This window comes from Lactuca serriola, chromosome 3 (assembly GCF_051521515.1).
Source record: "Lactuca serriola cultivar US96UC23 chromosome 3, Lser_US96UC23_V15, whole genome shotgun sequence".
Taxonomy (NCBI): domain Eukaryota; kingdom Viridiplantae; phylum Streptophyta; class Magnoliopsida; order Asterales; family Asteraceae; genus Lactuca; species Lactuca serriola.
In genome coordinates this window covers 279,510,381-279,526,553 of record NC_136410.1, presented here as the reverse complement: position 1 = coordinate 279,526,553, position 16,173 = coordinate 279,510,381, and positions in this window count along the sequence as shown.

Genomic DNA, 16,173 nt, shown 5'->3' with positions numbered 1-16,173 from the left:
CTACACTTGGTTTTTTCATACTCATCATACAAATTTAAGTTCCTCCCTTTGCCACGCACATTCACATTCACATTCTTCGCTTGTGTTATATTTACATATACAATTGGAAATTTAGAAATTTAAACCTTTAATATATCTAATAGTTTAAAATTTCATATAACTTACAAGATTGGCAACCCGATGGTACACCGCGTGCAATCCCGTGTGGAGGTCTATCCCCACCGTCTCCTCCGTGTCCCCTTGCGACTTCTGCCATCTATTTAACAAATATTATAAACATTCAGAATATATAATAAAGCTATAAATAAGCAACATTTCAAAATTTAACAAATATTATAAGCAATCAGGATATATAATAACAATAACATATCGTCAATCAGATTCATCACTAGAACAATATACATGTACAACATCATCATCACTGTCAAAGTTTTCATTATTTACTTCTTCATCTGAAGAGTACGTATCATCATCGTCATTGTCATCGTTAATGAAATCGTCATCCTTTATATTAGGAGAAACATTCCTCCTAGCAACCACACTTGATTCACTAACTTCACCTAAAGTCGTCTGCATAGGTAAGGTGCCTAAGTCGACAACTGTAACGACTGAAAAATACAACCAATTTTAAATTTTTCAAAAACAACTCGATTCCATTAAATCATTACAAAAAGGTTTTCAATACATTTCATTTTAAGTATTCCTAGAATCTCATCTCAATATAAACACGAGGAGCGGTACGATCACGCCTTCGCCTTGCCACAGTCTCCTGAAGAACCTGAAAAACATAAAACCACAACTGTAAGCCCGAAAGCTTAGTGAGATATCCCCAAAATACCAACCACATATACCATACACGCATAACATGCCACAACATGTCTGATCACAGAACAACCATGCACTTCGGGTCTACTGTGTGACTGGTCCGCCGCACAGGCCTACATTCCACCTGGTCCACCCACTGAGTCTAGCCATAAACCTCGAGTCTACAGTGTGATTGGTCCGCCCTCACCGGGCCTTCAATCCACCTAGTCCACTCTCCGAATCTATCCACATACAACGAGTCTGCAGTGTGATTGGTCCGCCCGCACCGGGCCTTCAGTTGGCCTGGTCCACTCTCCGAGCCTTCGGCATGTCAGGTCCGCCCTCTTGGGGCCTACAGCCTATCCGGACCGCTCGTTGGATCTTCGGAACAACCGGTCCGCCCTGGGTATCTTGGCCTACAGCACAAAGCAGGACCCGCCTCAACCCAACTCCAGTCCAAACAACCATGTGCACATATACATACAATCATATAACAATTCACAGTCAACAAACAGATCAAATAGATCACATAACATATCATCATCCGAACCAGGATACCGACCTAACAGGTCACTAGCATAGCATCTCCCTATCTCTCAGGATACCGATCTCAATCATGTCTCTAACATATACCATCCTAGCACTCAGGATGCAAACATATCAAAGCAACAACATAACAACAACTACCCGGATCTCAATCCGATAAGGGCCAGCCTTGGTGCCTTAGACACTGTTGATATAGTGAGGATAACTCACCTCGATATTGACGACTGAACAGATAACCCAAGTTGCTCCGATCACTGATACGATCTCCACCACTGGACAACCACCAAAGCACTGAACTCAAAACAATAACCAACAATTACCAAAATGCCCCTGGAAACCACTAATCAACCCTTGGTCAAAGACAAGGTCAAAGTTAACCCCTAACTGACTCTACTTGCCGAGTCAACCCGATGACTCGCCGAGTCCCCAAGCTCATAACTTCCCTCAATCCGCGACCTAACTCGCCGAGTCACCCCGAGACTCGCCGAGTTCAACAACTTTGAGTCCACTCGCACACAACTCACCGAGTCATCCCTTGACTCACCGATTCTCGATTCGACAAGAAAATATCGGGACTCTTCAACAAGACTCGCCGAGTCCAAGAACAGACTCGCCGAGTCTAAGGCTATCTTCAACCTACTCGCCGAGTTGTTCATACAACTCGCCGAGTTCCAGGCCATCTTCATCCAACTCGCCGAGTTGTTCTTCCAACTCGTCGAGTTCCATCTTATCTTCAAGCAACTCGTCGAGTCCACCCATGTGACTCGCCGAGTACCAACTCGTCGAGTCCACCCATGTGACTCGTCGAGTTCCATCTTATCTTCAAGCACTCCAGGCCATGCAATTGATCCAAAACATAGATCTAGCTTCCTACAACCCATCCATCACGTAAAGTTGCAAACTTTACGTGAATCCAAGGAGATCTAGGCCTTATACACTTTAGGGCTAGGGTATGGGACATGATAGCTTCTCCCAACACTCAACACAGGGACTTTATCCACATTTGGACCATCACCACTCCAGATCTGAGGTATCAACCTTAGATCTAACTTCCAAACTCCAAAATATACCAAGATAAGCTCCCCCACAAACCCCAAAATGATGAATCGAAAGAGTAACAGCCCAAGGATGAGATATTACCTCAAAAGAACGCCCCAACTGCAATGGAACTCGAATCCAAGCAAAGCCCCTTGCTCCAAGCCTCCTACCCTTCAAGATTTCCTCAACAATTGCTTCTCCAAGCTCCCAAATGCAACTTGATCCACTCACATACGAAGGTTAGGGTTTATGGACTTGAGGATGAGTAAAGAGGCTGGGGGAATGGATGTTATGTTCTTTATATAGGGCTTAACCCCGAGAATTAGGTTTTTCTCCACTCAGCGCCTACTCGCCGAGTCCATCTCACTGACTCGCCGAGTCGGCTACTTAACACGCGACCAAGTCGCGACTCTACTCGCCGAGTCCACCCATGGACTTGCCGAGTCGCTCTTTCCCAATTTACTCTTTTAGCCCTTCAACTCTACTCTTGATATTTCGGGATGTTACAATTCTCCCCCACTTAAATTAGGCTTCGTCCTCGAAGCCTACGACAACATAACTCTTGGAAATACTCCTGTCATGCACTTCCTGGCATAAATCCAACCAGGTTTCTCAAAACACAACTATAGAACCAGAAACTCGATTTCTCCTTCCTTATGGTGTCCTGACCACCGTCTCGAGCCAGGCATCGGCTATACCCTCTGATAATCACACTCAACAACTGAGAATTACCCATGATGCATCACTGCTCCGAATCTCAACAACCACTCGACCCATATGAGCTAGAAAACCATGAACCATCGGATCACCGATCCGAATCCCACTCTATCCATTCCATGCTGACGAAAAGACCCATTCTTCAATCTCAGAGCAACTCCCATGATTTCTCTTCTTGCAATCACATACACATGCTGAACTAGCTCTAGCACCCTCAGGTTGGGAAAACCCGATACATTGATGATACTCTCAAACATCCTCAGGATGAACCACTGATACATACACAATTCCCTGATCAGACTCACACTGAGAGCCCAAGACTCTCTCCCTGCATCCCTTCCGAGCCTCTTGGTTCTACACCTACGGAATTCCCTCCGCGACCTCAGCAAACATCCCAAACCGGATGTGCTTCTATTCCACTGCCACAAACACGCTGCTCAATAACCATACTCATATTACTCTAATCATAACTCTGCTCTGCCGCTTTCACTTCCGTGAACTTGCACTCCCTCTTGGAGTTACTCACCTCTCTCTTTTCCTTTACCAAGGAATCCACTTGGCCACATTGTCACTCCGACAAGTGCCACGGTGCTCTCCCCACGCTACACCACCCTTTTTATAGCGTAACCGCTATCCATCCAACACACATACCCTGACTCTCATCGTAGGGACTCTCAAGCCCATGCACTATCTCAACTAAACAAGATCACTACCCGGGGCCAGACCTTCTAATGCAATCACACTGCAAAATACACAATCCATATCCTCGAACCGATCCAACAATACCTGCAGAGTCTTCAACATGACTGGACTGCCTCACCAGGCCTTCAGCCAATCTGGACCACTCTCAGAACCTTCAGTTAATCTGGACCACTCTCAGAATCTTCAGCCAATCTGGACCGCTCTCAGAACCTTCAGTTTGGCTGGAGCGTTCTCCGAGCCTTCGGCCTGACTGGTACGCCTACCGGCCTTCAGTCTAACCGGACCGCTCAACTAGCATACATCATTCCGAGCTATCTCTCTTGTAAATCCTCCCATGCATATTGTTCTAGCCCTTTAAGGGTTCTGAACTCTGTCTCAATCGCACATGCTCGATCCCGGCCTGCTCCCAGGCCCTCCACAATCGAATGCCCTAGGTCTGTATTCCACCCCGCATGCCCGACACTTGCTCCTACCAGCCTATACTCTGGACTGACGGAACACTGCTGAATCCCAATAGCTAAGCACCCTCAAATACTCATCGATCTCCCGGAGAATTTTCCAATTCTCCCCCACTTGTAGCACTGATTAACAACCACCGGTCGCCAACACCGACCACCCAGAACAACTCTGCACAAAACCAACACTTACACGCGGACTGATTCCCACAAGCATAAACAACCTTAACAAGATCCCACATCAACACTGATAACCCGCTCGAAAGAAATTCAACGTGCATCTAACCACTCCTTAGAAAGCAGATGCTACCCGGCCTTCAACCCAATGCCGGGTTTCCACTAATAACACCTCATGGATGATAACCAACGAAATTTCCAAAACAATAACCCATAACCAACCCAAAACTCTCAAAACGACGAATACCGCATCGAAAACCACACAAAGACACCAGCACATAAACAATACACCACAATAATCACAAGATAACAAGATATCAAGAAGGAAACATACCCGCAGCTGCATCCGACACTGCTCTGACCTCCTCTGCTGAAAGCTGGAAAGCACGAACCTGAGCCCTTGGGGGCTCCGCTCCACCCTGACTGTAACAACCCGTTATTTTCGGGCATTATAAATCGAGTCTTGTAACCTCTTTGGAATGTAATAGGAATACCATCGATAAATGAATTATTCAAAAGCTCTGATTGGAGTACACTATGTAGTAGATATCGTCTTAAGGTTTCCAAATATATAAAGAACACTAAAATCCGAGTTATGACGAAGAAGTTATGACCATTCTAAGATTTCCGACAAAACCGACAACACCGATTAAACGGAAAACGCAAAGTTTCAATATGATAGCATTTAGCCTTAGGTATCTAAATGAAAGTTATAGATAACATTAAACCGTGAGCGTACACAAAAAGAACGTCCAAATCTGACTTCGTATGAGGAAGTTATGATTTTCCCAAGATCCGAATATAGCAGTAGACAGCTAAAAACTCGAATCGGAGATCGAGCGACTTTTGGCCGGAATGACCTAAACGAGAATCGAAGGCCTCGACAATGGTATTTCAGCGGTAAAAAGTCTGGCAAAAACCGACATCAGATAAAGAAGTTATGAATTTTCAAAGAAATTCCTTAAACACGATGAGTTTAATATAAATAATAAATAAATAATTTCGGAATCTGCTGACGGAGTCTAAACGAAAGTTATAGAGTGTAGTCTCACCTACGCGTGGATATAAAGACCGTCGAAAACGGAGTTCGTATGAAGAAGATATGAATTTTTGAAGTTTATTAAATAAATTATATATTTATTTAAATCAAAATTTCAGACCTTATCCGAAAAGGAGTCAGCGTCCTCATCCGGGTACGCGCTGCGTACCCCTATACGCCCCGTGTACCCGAGAGACTTGGCCTCTGATCGTCCACGTCGCCCTATCCGAGCCATCCGACCCGTCCGACCCGTCCGCAGTACCCGACCCGTCCGACCCGCTGTCCCGTCCGACCCGCCCTCCCATCCGACACGCGTACCCAGCAACCCGTCTCATCCGACCCGCGTACCCAGCAACCCGTCCCATCCAAAGCTGAGGCAGTCGAGGCTTCAGTCATGCATGACGTACGCGTACGCGCTGCATACGGGCGTACGCCCCGCGTTCGGAGGCGGTTCAGCCTTCCTATAAATAGGATGCGAGGGCTTCCGAGAAAAATGCTCATTTCTCTCCTCTCTCTCACAATCTTGCCTCGTTTTCCGTGCCCGTTCAAACCCGAAGCTCTGGTCTTTTTGCTCAAGTCCCGAGGGTCGATTTTACTCCCGAGATTCCCGAAAATCCCGAGGAAAGTTCGTTTCCCGAGACGAAACTCTGTCCGGTTTTCCATCTCGCTATCTTCAAACTATCAGGTGAGTTCATACCCCTGCAAGCACACTTTAAATGCGTTTTTAAATGCTTTTTATACTCTTTTAGGGGGGAATACAAGTAAACACACGACTAAAATCGTGTGAAACATCGATCTTTTTATATACTTTTCATATTGTTGCTTTAACTGTCTTATGAAGTCATTATCATGCAAAACGCCTCACAACACAACTTTACCCTCTTGGGATACAATATGTATATAAATAGAAATATGTTTTATTTATACGTTTGCATACAAATACATCATATCAAGGGTAACATTCTTTACTAAATCATTTTATGCATTCAAAGAACTTATGATTTATGCTTTGTCAAACATTGTGAAAAAGGATAAACTTTGCATACAAACTACTACTTTAAGACAGACTTAGTTGAGAATCCATGAGACGTGTACATCTTCAAACACTGCCTTTTTGATAAAAGGTATCGCTACAAGTCCTGTCTATAACCAGAGTCTCCCGTTCGGAGAACGTGTCAAATGTGTATAGATCTATACGGGAAGTCATGATCCCGCACCCTGACTGTTAGCTACAGTCCGTCTTTTGGGGTGATAGTTGTCATAACGCTACGACGCCTGAAGAACATCGCTACAGGCATATTATGTTTAGTATGGTTATAAAACTCATCGGATATACAATTATTATGGTATTATGCTTTTATGAACGAGTAGCTATTAAAACAATTCTTCATCTAACAAGTGCGATCTTCGTATAGCTTTACTATGTAAAACTATGACACAACTTACAAGCACGTCGTTTGCTTGCGATTTTCGGTCTTAGAGACTGCCAGTTATGTCAGGAAAATAAGGGTTTTTCCTATATACAAACCAAACAACTAATAGGAAAATAAGGGATTTTCTCGGTACAATTAGTTGTAACTTATATCACGAACATTCATATGCATTTCATACTTTTATAAGAAAATAAGGGCTTTTCTTGGAAAACACAACAAATCATATCTCAACTATTAGGGAAAATATGGGATTTTCTGGATCTAATACATTCATTTTCAACACACGAATCATAACTCATTACAATTGAAATACTACATTTTCTGGAAAACATACAAGCACTTTCGAATGGCATACATTTTCTCAAAACACCACTTATGAACTCACCAACTTAAATGTTGACACTTTTTCTTTGAAATAACTTGTATTCTCAGGAAACCGCTAGACCAGGTAGCAACTACTTCTGAAGACTAACGCGCTGGCGTTAGTAACATATTTTGGATCACCATTTTGTATTTGATTTCTTTTACAAACATGTAACATATACAATCATGTAAACTTTTCAAATATATTTATATTATGGTGGTGTGTACTTTCCTTTTTATGAACTGTTATGATACTGAATATGACGTCCTCCGCCCCCGAACGTTTCCGCCGTTCTGGTTTGGGGGTGTGACACTGACCTCCACCCGTGATCCTCAAAGTGGCCGGTGCTGGAGCCTGCATCGGTCCTGCAGGAAGCTGCAGACAGTTGACCCTCAAATGTCCAACCTGATGACAATGATAACAAATCGTCAAATCTCGAACCGACGCTGACTGCCGACAATCCCTCGCATAGTGCCCCTCCTTTCCGCACTTGCGGCATGCACCACCGGACCTACAAACTCCGGTGTGACCCCTCCCACACTTCCCACAAGTGTGGCTGCTCAGATCCCCCACTCTAACATCAACAGTCTTGGACCGTTTCGGCGCCGGCTGCGACTGCACCGGAGCCTGCCTCAGCTCACGCAACTGTAACTCAATCTTTAACTCACGCCGCCTAGCGGCCTCCTGCAACTCCAACAAGGTCTCGCACCTCTGCGTAGACACACACTGTCTGATGTCCCTCTTGAGCATGCTCAGATATCAAGACATCTGAGCCTGCTCCGAAGCGAACTCTGGGCAGAACATCACCTTCTCAGTGAACATCTTGGTGATCTCAGTCACCGACTTCGAACCCTACTTCAGCTCAAGGAACTCTTGAGACAATCTCTCCCTCTCAACTTGCGGAACATAACGAGTGTTGAACATCTCCCTGAACTGATCCCATGAAACCATAGCCCTCTGCGCATCTGAATATGACCCCGTGGTCAATCTCCACCAATCCTTCGCCCCGAGCCTCAACAGGTTCAGAGCACACCTCACCCTCTGATCAGCAGGGCATGAACACGTGAAGAAACACCCCTCCACGTCGGATAACCATCTCATAGCGACAATCGGGCCCTGAACTCCATCAAAGGTGGGAGGCTTCGTATTATCGAAGTCCCGATACTGAAAGCCCCGACCAGCTCCTCCCCCTGGCGCTGCTATAGCTGCTGTAGCGGCCGCGACAGCCGTCTCTGTGAGAGCTGCATAACGCTCATCAAAATACTCAACCATGGCAGTCTTGATCGACCAAAATAGCTCCGGCAACTCATCCCGGAACAACTCAGTAATCTCATCATGCAGGATCTCATGAATCCTCGCATCCAACTCGCACGTGCTCATCTGACCGATAACCTCGGGCGGTACTGACCCGCCCGGAACTCCCTCTCCTGCTCCCGATCCTGATCCGGATCCACTCTCATCATGCCTCGGAATCTCCATACTGAAAAACACCACACAAAACTCAGACTCTTCCCACTAACCTGGGATCCAACTCTCTCAACCCCACCCTAGAGATCTTGGTTTCCCTGATACGCGTATGGGTCTTGTGCTTTCAGTAGTACGGGCCCATACTACTTTCCACATCTGCCCATATTTGTATGAAGTACTACCACAACACCCTAGTGAAAACATGCATAACAACTCTCAACCCTCACCAGTAGAGGAACACTGAAAATCTCCCACAAGGAAACCCTAGGCTACAGGCATCACAAATCAGGCAACATTATCATGAAATCCTGAAGATCCCTAGCCTATCACTAGCATGCTGTTCTATGAAATCTCAAAGACAAATAACATGCATGGTATTTTGGGGTTACTTACTGGCTCCGGCTGATCGTACCTCCGCATCCTCCTTTACTCATTTTGAAAACCATTTTAAACTCTCTTTTTGAAAACTCTCCTCGATTTGAGACTGAAGTCACACGAGTGTTTCTCCAATTCACTCAAACCAAGGCTCTAATACTAACTTGTAACGACCGAAAAATACAACCAATTTTAAAATTTTCAAAAACAACTCGATTCCATTAAATCATTACAAAAAGGTTTTCAATACATTTCATTTTAAGTATTCCCAGAATCTCATCTCAATATAAACACGAGGAGCGGTACGATCACGCCTTCGCCTTGCCACGGTCTTCGGAAGAACCTGAAAAACATAAAACCAAAACTGTAAGCCCGAAAGCTTAATGAGATATCCCCAAAATACCAACCACATATACCATACACGCATAACATGCCACAACATATCTGATCACAGAACAACCATGCACTTCGGGTCTACTGTGTGACTGGTCCGCCGCACCGGCCTACAGTCCACCTGGTCCACCCTCTGAGTCTAGCCATAAACCTCGAGTCTGCAGTGTGATTGGTCCGCCCTCACCGGGCCTTCAATCCACCTGGTCCACTCTCCGAATCTATCCACATACAAAGAGTCTGCAGTGTGATTGGTCCGCCCGCACCGGGCCTTCAATCCACCTGGTCCACTCTCTGAGTCTACAGTATGACTGGTCCGCCTGCACCGGGCCTTCATTCGGCCTGGTCCACTCTCCGAGCCTTCGGCACGTCTGGTCCGCCCTCTTGGGGCCTAGAGCCTATCCGGACCGCTCGCTGGGCCTTCGGAACAACCGGTCCGCCCTGGGTATCTTGGCCTACAGCACAAAGCAGGACCCGCCTCAACCCAAGTCCAGTCCAAACAACCATGTGCACATATACATACAATCATATAGAAATTCATAGTCAACAAACAGATCAAACAGATCACATAACATATCATCATCCTAACCAGGATACCGACCTAACAGGTCACTAGCATAGCATCTCCCTATCTCTCAGGATACCGATCTCAATAAGGTCTCTAACATATACCATCCTAGCTCTCAGGATGCAAACATATCAAAGCAACAACATAACAACAACTACCCGGATCTCAATCCGATAAGGGCCGGCCTTGGTGCCTTAGACCCTGTTGATATAGTGAGGATAACTCACCTTGATACTGACGACTGAACACATAACCCAAGCTGCTCCGATCACTGATACGATCTCCACCACTAGACAAACACCAAAGCACTGAACTCAAAAAAATAACCAAGAATTACCAAAATGCCCCTGGAAACCACTGGTCAACCCTTGGTCAAAGACAAGGTCAAAGTCAACCCCTGACTGACTCTACTTGCCGAGTCAACCCAATGACTCGCCGAGTCCTAAGCTCAGAACTTCCCTCAATCCGCGGCCTAACTCGCCGGGTCACCCCAAGACTCGCCGAGTTCAACAACTCTGAGTCCACTCGCACACAACTCACCGAGTCATCCCTTGACTCACCGATTCTCGATTCGACCAGAAAATATCGGGACTCTTCGACAAGACTCGCCGAGTCCAAGAACAGACTCGCCGAGTCTAAGGCTATCTTCAACCTACTCGCCGAGTTGTTCATATAACTTGCCGAGTTCCAGGCCATCTTCATCCAACTCGCCGAGTTGTTCTTCCAACTCGTCGAGTTCCATCTTATCTTCAAGCATCTCGTCGAGTCCACCCATGTGACTCGCTGAGTACCACCGGTCTGAATCCATACAGAAGCACTCCAGGCCATGCAATTGATCCAAAACATAGATCTAGCCTCCTACAGCCCATCCATCACGTAAAGTGGCAAACTTTACGTGAATCCAAGGATATCTAGGCCTTATACACTTTAGGGCTAGGGTTTGGGACATGATAGCTTCTCCAAACACTCAACACAGGGACTTGATGCACATTTGGACCATCACCACTCCAGATCTGAGGTAGCAACCTCAGATCTAACTTCCAAACTCCAAAATATACCAAGATAAGCTCCCCACAAACCCCAAAATGATGAATCCAAAGAGTAACAGCCGAAGGACGAGATATTACCTCAAAAGAATGCCCCAACTGCAATGGAACTCGAATCCAAGCAAAGCCCCTTGCTCCAAGCCTCGTACCCTTCAAGATTTCCTCAACAATTGCTTCTCCAAGCTCCCAAATGCAACTTGATCCACTCACATACGAAGGTTAGGATTTTTGGACTTGAGGATGAGTAAAGAAGCTGTGGGAATGGATGTTATGTTCTTTATATAGGGCTCAACCCCGAGAATTAGGGTTTTCTCCACTCAGCGCCTACTCGCCGAGTCCATCTCATTGACTCGCCGAGTCGGCTACTTAACACGCGACCAAGTCGTGACTCTACTCGCCGAGTCCACCCATAGACTCGTCGAGTCGCTCTTTCCCAATTTACTCTTTTAGCCCTTCAACTCTACTCTTGATATTTCGGGATGTTACAACAACCAATGTAAAATTAGTTGATTGAGTGTTGTTCACGACATCTATCTCATTCACAACACCGATACTTGGATGATTCCAAAGTTCTCGATGATGAACCTCTTCCACAACTCTGCAGTTATTGTTTTGAGTGAGATCTTGGAGATAAAATACTTGTTTAGCTTGTGTGATAAGATGTATTGTTGATCATCATACCATGTTTACCGACATACCATTCATGACTGGTATCGATAAGAATCATATTATTTATAGTCTTTAAACGTCCATTACGTAATGATACATTGAACCATTTACCATGAAAGAGTACAACTGATTTATCATATAAATAATGCAACTCTATAATCTCCTCTAATTGACTATAGAATGGTGTACTGTCTTCTCCGAATGTAACAACACCACTATTTTGAGTAGTGTGTCGGAGATCACGACTATGCACGACAAATCGGACACCATTTACTATGCACGCAGTGTAAGAATATGCACGCAACGGACCATATGCAAACATCTTTAATTCGTCAGTACAATCCGAAGGCACATCTTTTTGGAGACTATAAATCTGTAAGGAAATTTAAGATTGTATGTTTAAGTAATAAATTTATTTTACATTATAAATATATAACATACTTACCTTTTCTTTGAACCATGAAGGAAATTCCTTTTTGAAATCACTTTCAGGCAATTTTGATTTGAATACACTAAATATGGGACAAAATAATTATAATAGTTGAAACACTATCGAAAAGGTAGTTAATAGATCAGAAACTTATGATTTGTAGCTTCTCATCTCATCCTCATCGCAATTGTTTAGTACAAACCAATGCAATGATTTTTTGGCCTCTTTACAAAGTTCAACGATTTTCTTAACCGACATTGTTCGACATTGTGATGAGAACACAAAAAATTGCCTTTTGGAAGGCCAGGATCATCATTTCTATCAGCACGGTTGAATTTAGTTTGCATACCCTCAAGATACATAGAGAAGAATGTCAAATCTTTGTCTGCAACATAACCCTCTGCTATTGAACCTTTTGGTCCGGCTTTGTTTCTAACATAATTTTTAAGTTTTTTCATATATCTTTCAAAAGGATAGATCCATCTCATGTCTAGAGGCCCTCCAAAAATGGTTCATTAGGTAAATAAAGAATAAAATGCATCATTATGTCGACAAATGCTGGAGGATATGTCAACTCAAGATTGCATAAGATCTTCACCACTTCTATTCTGGCATTTCTCATGTCATTAACATCCAATGACCGTGCCCAAAATTTTTTAAATAATGTACACATGTCAATGATTGTTCTTGAAACATTTGGTGGGAGACATGCTCGAACCCCTATAGGTAGCAATCATTGCATGATGACGTGATGATCGTGAGACTTCAGCCCAACCAAATTTGATTTAGTATCATTAACCTTCTTCTTAAAGTTCGATCCAAAACCATCAAGTAGTCTCACTACTTTAATGAATTGATAGAAACATTGTCGATCAATTGGTTTGAAAGAGTAAGAAGCGTGTGGGAGTATTTCTTTCTTCTTGTTTTCATCCTTGTTGTGTTTCTTCATCTTCTTGACTTTCTCTTTTGCCATTGATCTGGTCTAATGCCCATATTTTCAAGTCAATTCTTGTTTCTTTTTTGTCTTTGCTATTATCGTTCATTAATGCAGTATTCAACACACTCTCATTCACACTCTTTGAAACATGCATAATATCGAAATTGTGTTTTAGGTCGAGGGAAGACCAATACTCAAGCTCAAAGAAGATACTTCGTTTCGTCCAATTTAACTCTCTTTTTTCTTTCATCGCCGCACTTTCTTTTTTCCCCCATAATCAGGATGTTTCCCTGGAATTCGATCAGAGAGAGAATTTAATTGCTTTAATATAGTTGCATTACTGAATTGTCTAGGACGCAGTCTTGTCTCAAGTTGACCATCAAACAACAGACTCCCCCTCCAACTATGGTTTATATTCAAGAATCGTCTGTGACCAACATAAGACATCTTGTTGGTCAAATAAATGGAAGTTGTGTCTTCGTTACAAGTAGGGCATGCTAAATAACATTGACCACTCCATCCAGACAGACTGCTATGTGTTGGGAAATCATTGATAGTCCATAACAACATCGCACGCATACTGAATACAATGTTGGTTGATGCATCTCTCATTTGGACTCCTTCGACCTACAACATTTTCAACTAAACATCAATGTCCTTTGCGGGTAATCTAGGACCAGGAATAAGCAAAGTTAGAATGAAAGAAGACTCTTTCATACATATCCATGGTGGAGTATTGTAGGTAGTCAATATAACCGGCGAAATACTATAATTGTTATTAAAGTTGTCGAATGGATTAAAGCCATCAGCAAGTAAACCTATACGAACATTTCTAGGTTCTTTGGCAAACTCTAGATATCTCTTTTTAAATTCATGCCATGACTTCCCATCTACCGGATGATACATGATACCATCCATTGATTTTCCACTATTATGCCAAATCATATCTTTAGCTGTGAATCTGGAACTATACATCCGTCAAAGTGTTGGAGTCAAAGGAAAGTACCGCAACACTTTTTGTGGTACTCACTTCCCTTTTGTGGTTGTGTCCACCCATCTACTCTAGTTACAAATCGGGCCATTCTACATGGAATCATTCTCCTTCCAAAACAAAGCACAATCATATTTGCAAGCATAGATGGACTCATATCCTAACCCTATCTTTCTCAACTTTTTCTTAGCTTCATAGTGTGAAGTTGGAATCTTGCTCTTCGGGAAAACAACTCTTAGCAACTCTAAAATTTGGTCAAATGAACTATTTGTCCATTTATTGATCACTTTAATATGCAACAACTGTGCCAAAAAGTTTAGAGAAGACATCTCACAATCAGGGTACAACTTGGTATTGAGCTCCTCAAACAAAGCATCAAATTCTGGGTCCATGCCTCGTCCTTCATCATCTATATTTTCTTCATTCGTATTTTGTTCCACCATAACATCATCAATTACATCAAACATCTCATTAGTTGTTGGAATGTTTATTGGAGTCGAATTATAGCCCAAATCCGAAACAGAATGCTTCTCACCGTGTTAAATCCATATAGTATATGATGTTAGAAACCTACGGTAATGTATATGGGCATAAACCGTACTCAAAAACTGTCGATACATATTCACACACTTTATACACGGACAACACACTTTGTCTTCAGAGTCAACATGTTTCCTAGCAATCTTCATAAAGTTTTTAAGACCTTCCAAGAATTTTGGGGACGTTCGGTTTTCACGAATCCAACTCTTATCGATCGTCATTACTGTTTCATTATAAAAAATTAGATTGTATACATAGTTACAATAAATGTACTTTTATTAGTTGAAATATTTTTATATTTTGTTAACTCTCAATAAATGTATTTTTATTAGTTTAAATAGTTTTATATTTTGTTTTATGTTGCTATTAGTAAGGTATGTTCTTAATGAAAAATATTTTAACTTAAAAATTAGATTGTATGCATAGTTAAATTGTATGACTTTTTGTTTGAGAAAAAACGGACGGAATATTATTTTGTTTTTTTTTCAATTACAACATTGTACTTTTAATATATATACATTATATTTTTTTTCAATTACAGAAAAAAAACCTCTTATTGATCGTCATTAGATTGTATTTATAGTATATATACATTTTATTTTTCAATTACAGCATTGTACTTTTAATATTATTTTGTTTTTTTATAGCACCATACTTTTAATAACAACGTGATTTTAGTATGTTGTTTTATGTTATAACATTAAAATAGAAATGAAAAGAAAATACTTTAATAAACAATATAAAAAAAGTATATTGCTATTAATAACTTCTGTAGTTTAAATATTTTTTACTTAACAAACTTTACTCTCAATAAACGTATTTTTAGTAGTTTAAATATTTTTATATTTTGTATTATGTTACTATTAGTAACGTTTGTTATTAACGAAAAAAATTCTAACTTAAAAATTAGATTGTATACATAGTTAAATTGTATGACTTTTTGTTTGAGAAAAAGGCGGACGAAATATTATTTTGTTTTTTTTTCAATTACAACATTGTACTTTTCATATACATATATATATATATATATATATATATATATATATATATATATATATATATATATATATATATATTATTTTTTTTTCAATTACAGAAAAAAAAACTCTTATCGATCGTCATTAGATTGTTTTTATAGTATATATACATTTTTTTTTTCAATTACAGTATTGTACTTTTATTCACTTAAGCTAGTAAACTAAACAAATAACACAACCATACATATTTTACATTTTATACATGAAATTTCATACCAACCTAAACAAAGATCACAATCATACATATTTCACCATCATACAAAATTTCGATTCCATATAAACCTAAACAAGGAAATTAACATTGTATATATACAATTTCAATTTCATATGAACCTAAACAAATTTGAATTTCATATAATATTTTAACCACAATTTCGTATGTACCTAAACAAATTTGATTTTCATACAATTTCAATTTCGTATAAACCAAAACAAACAAACAATACAC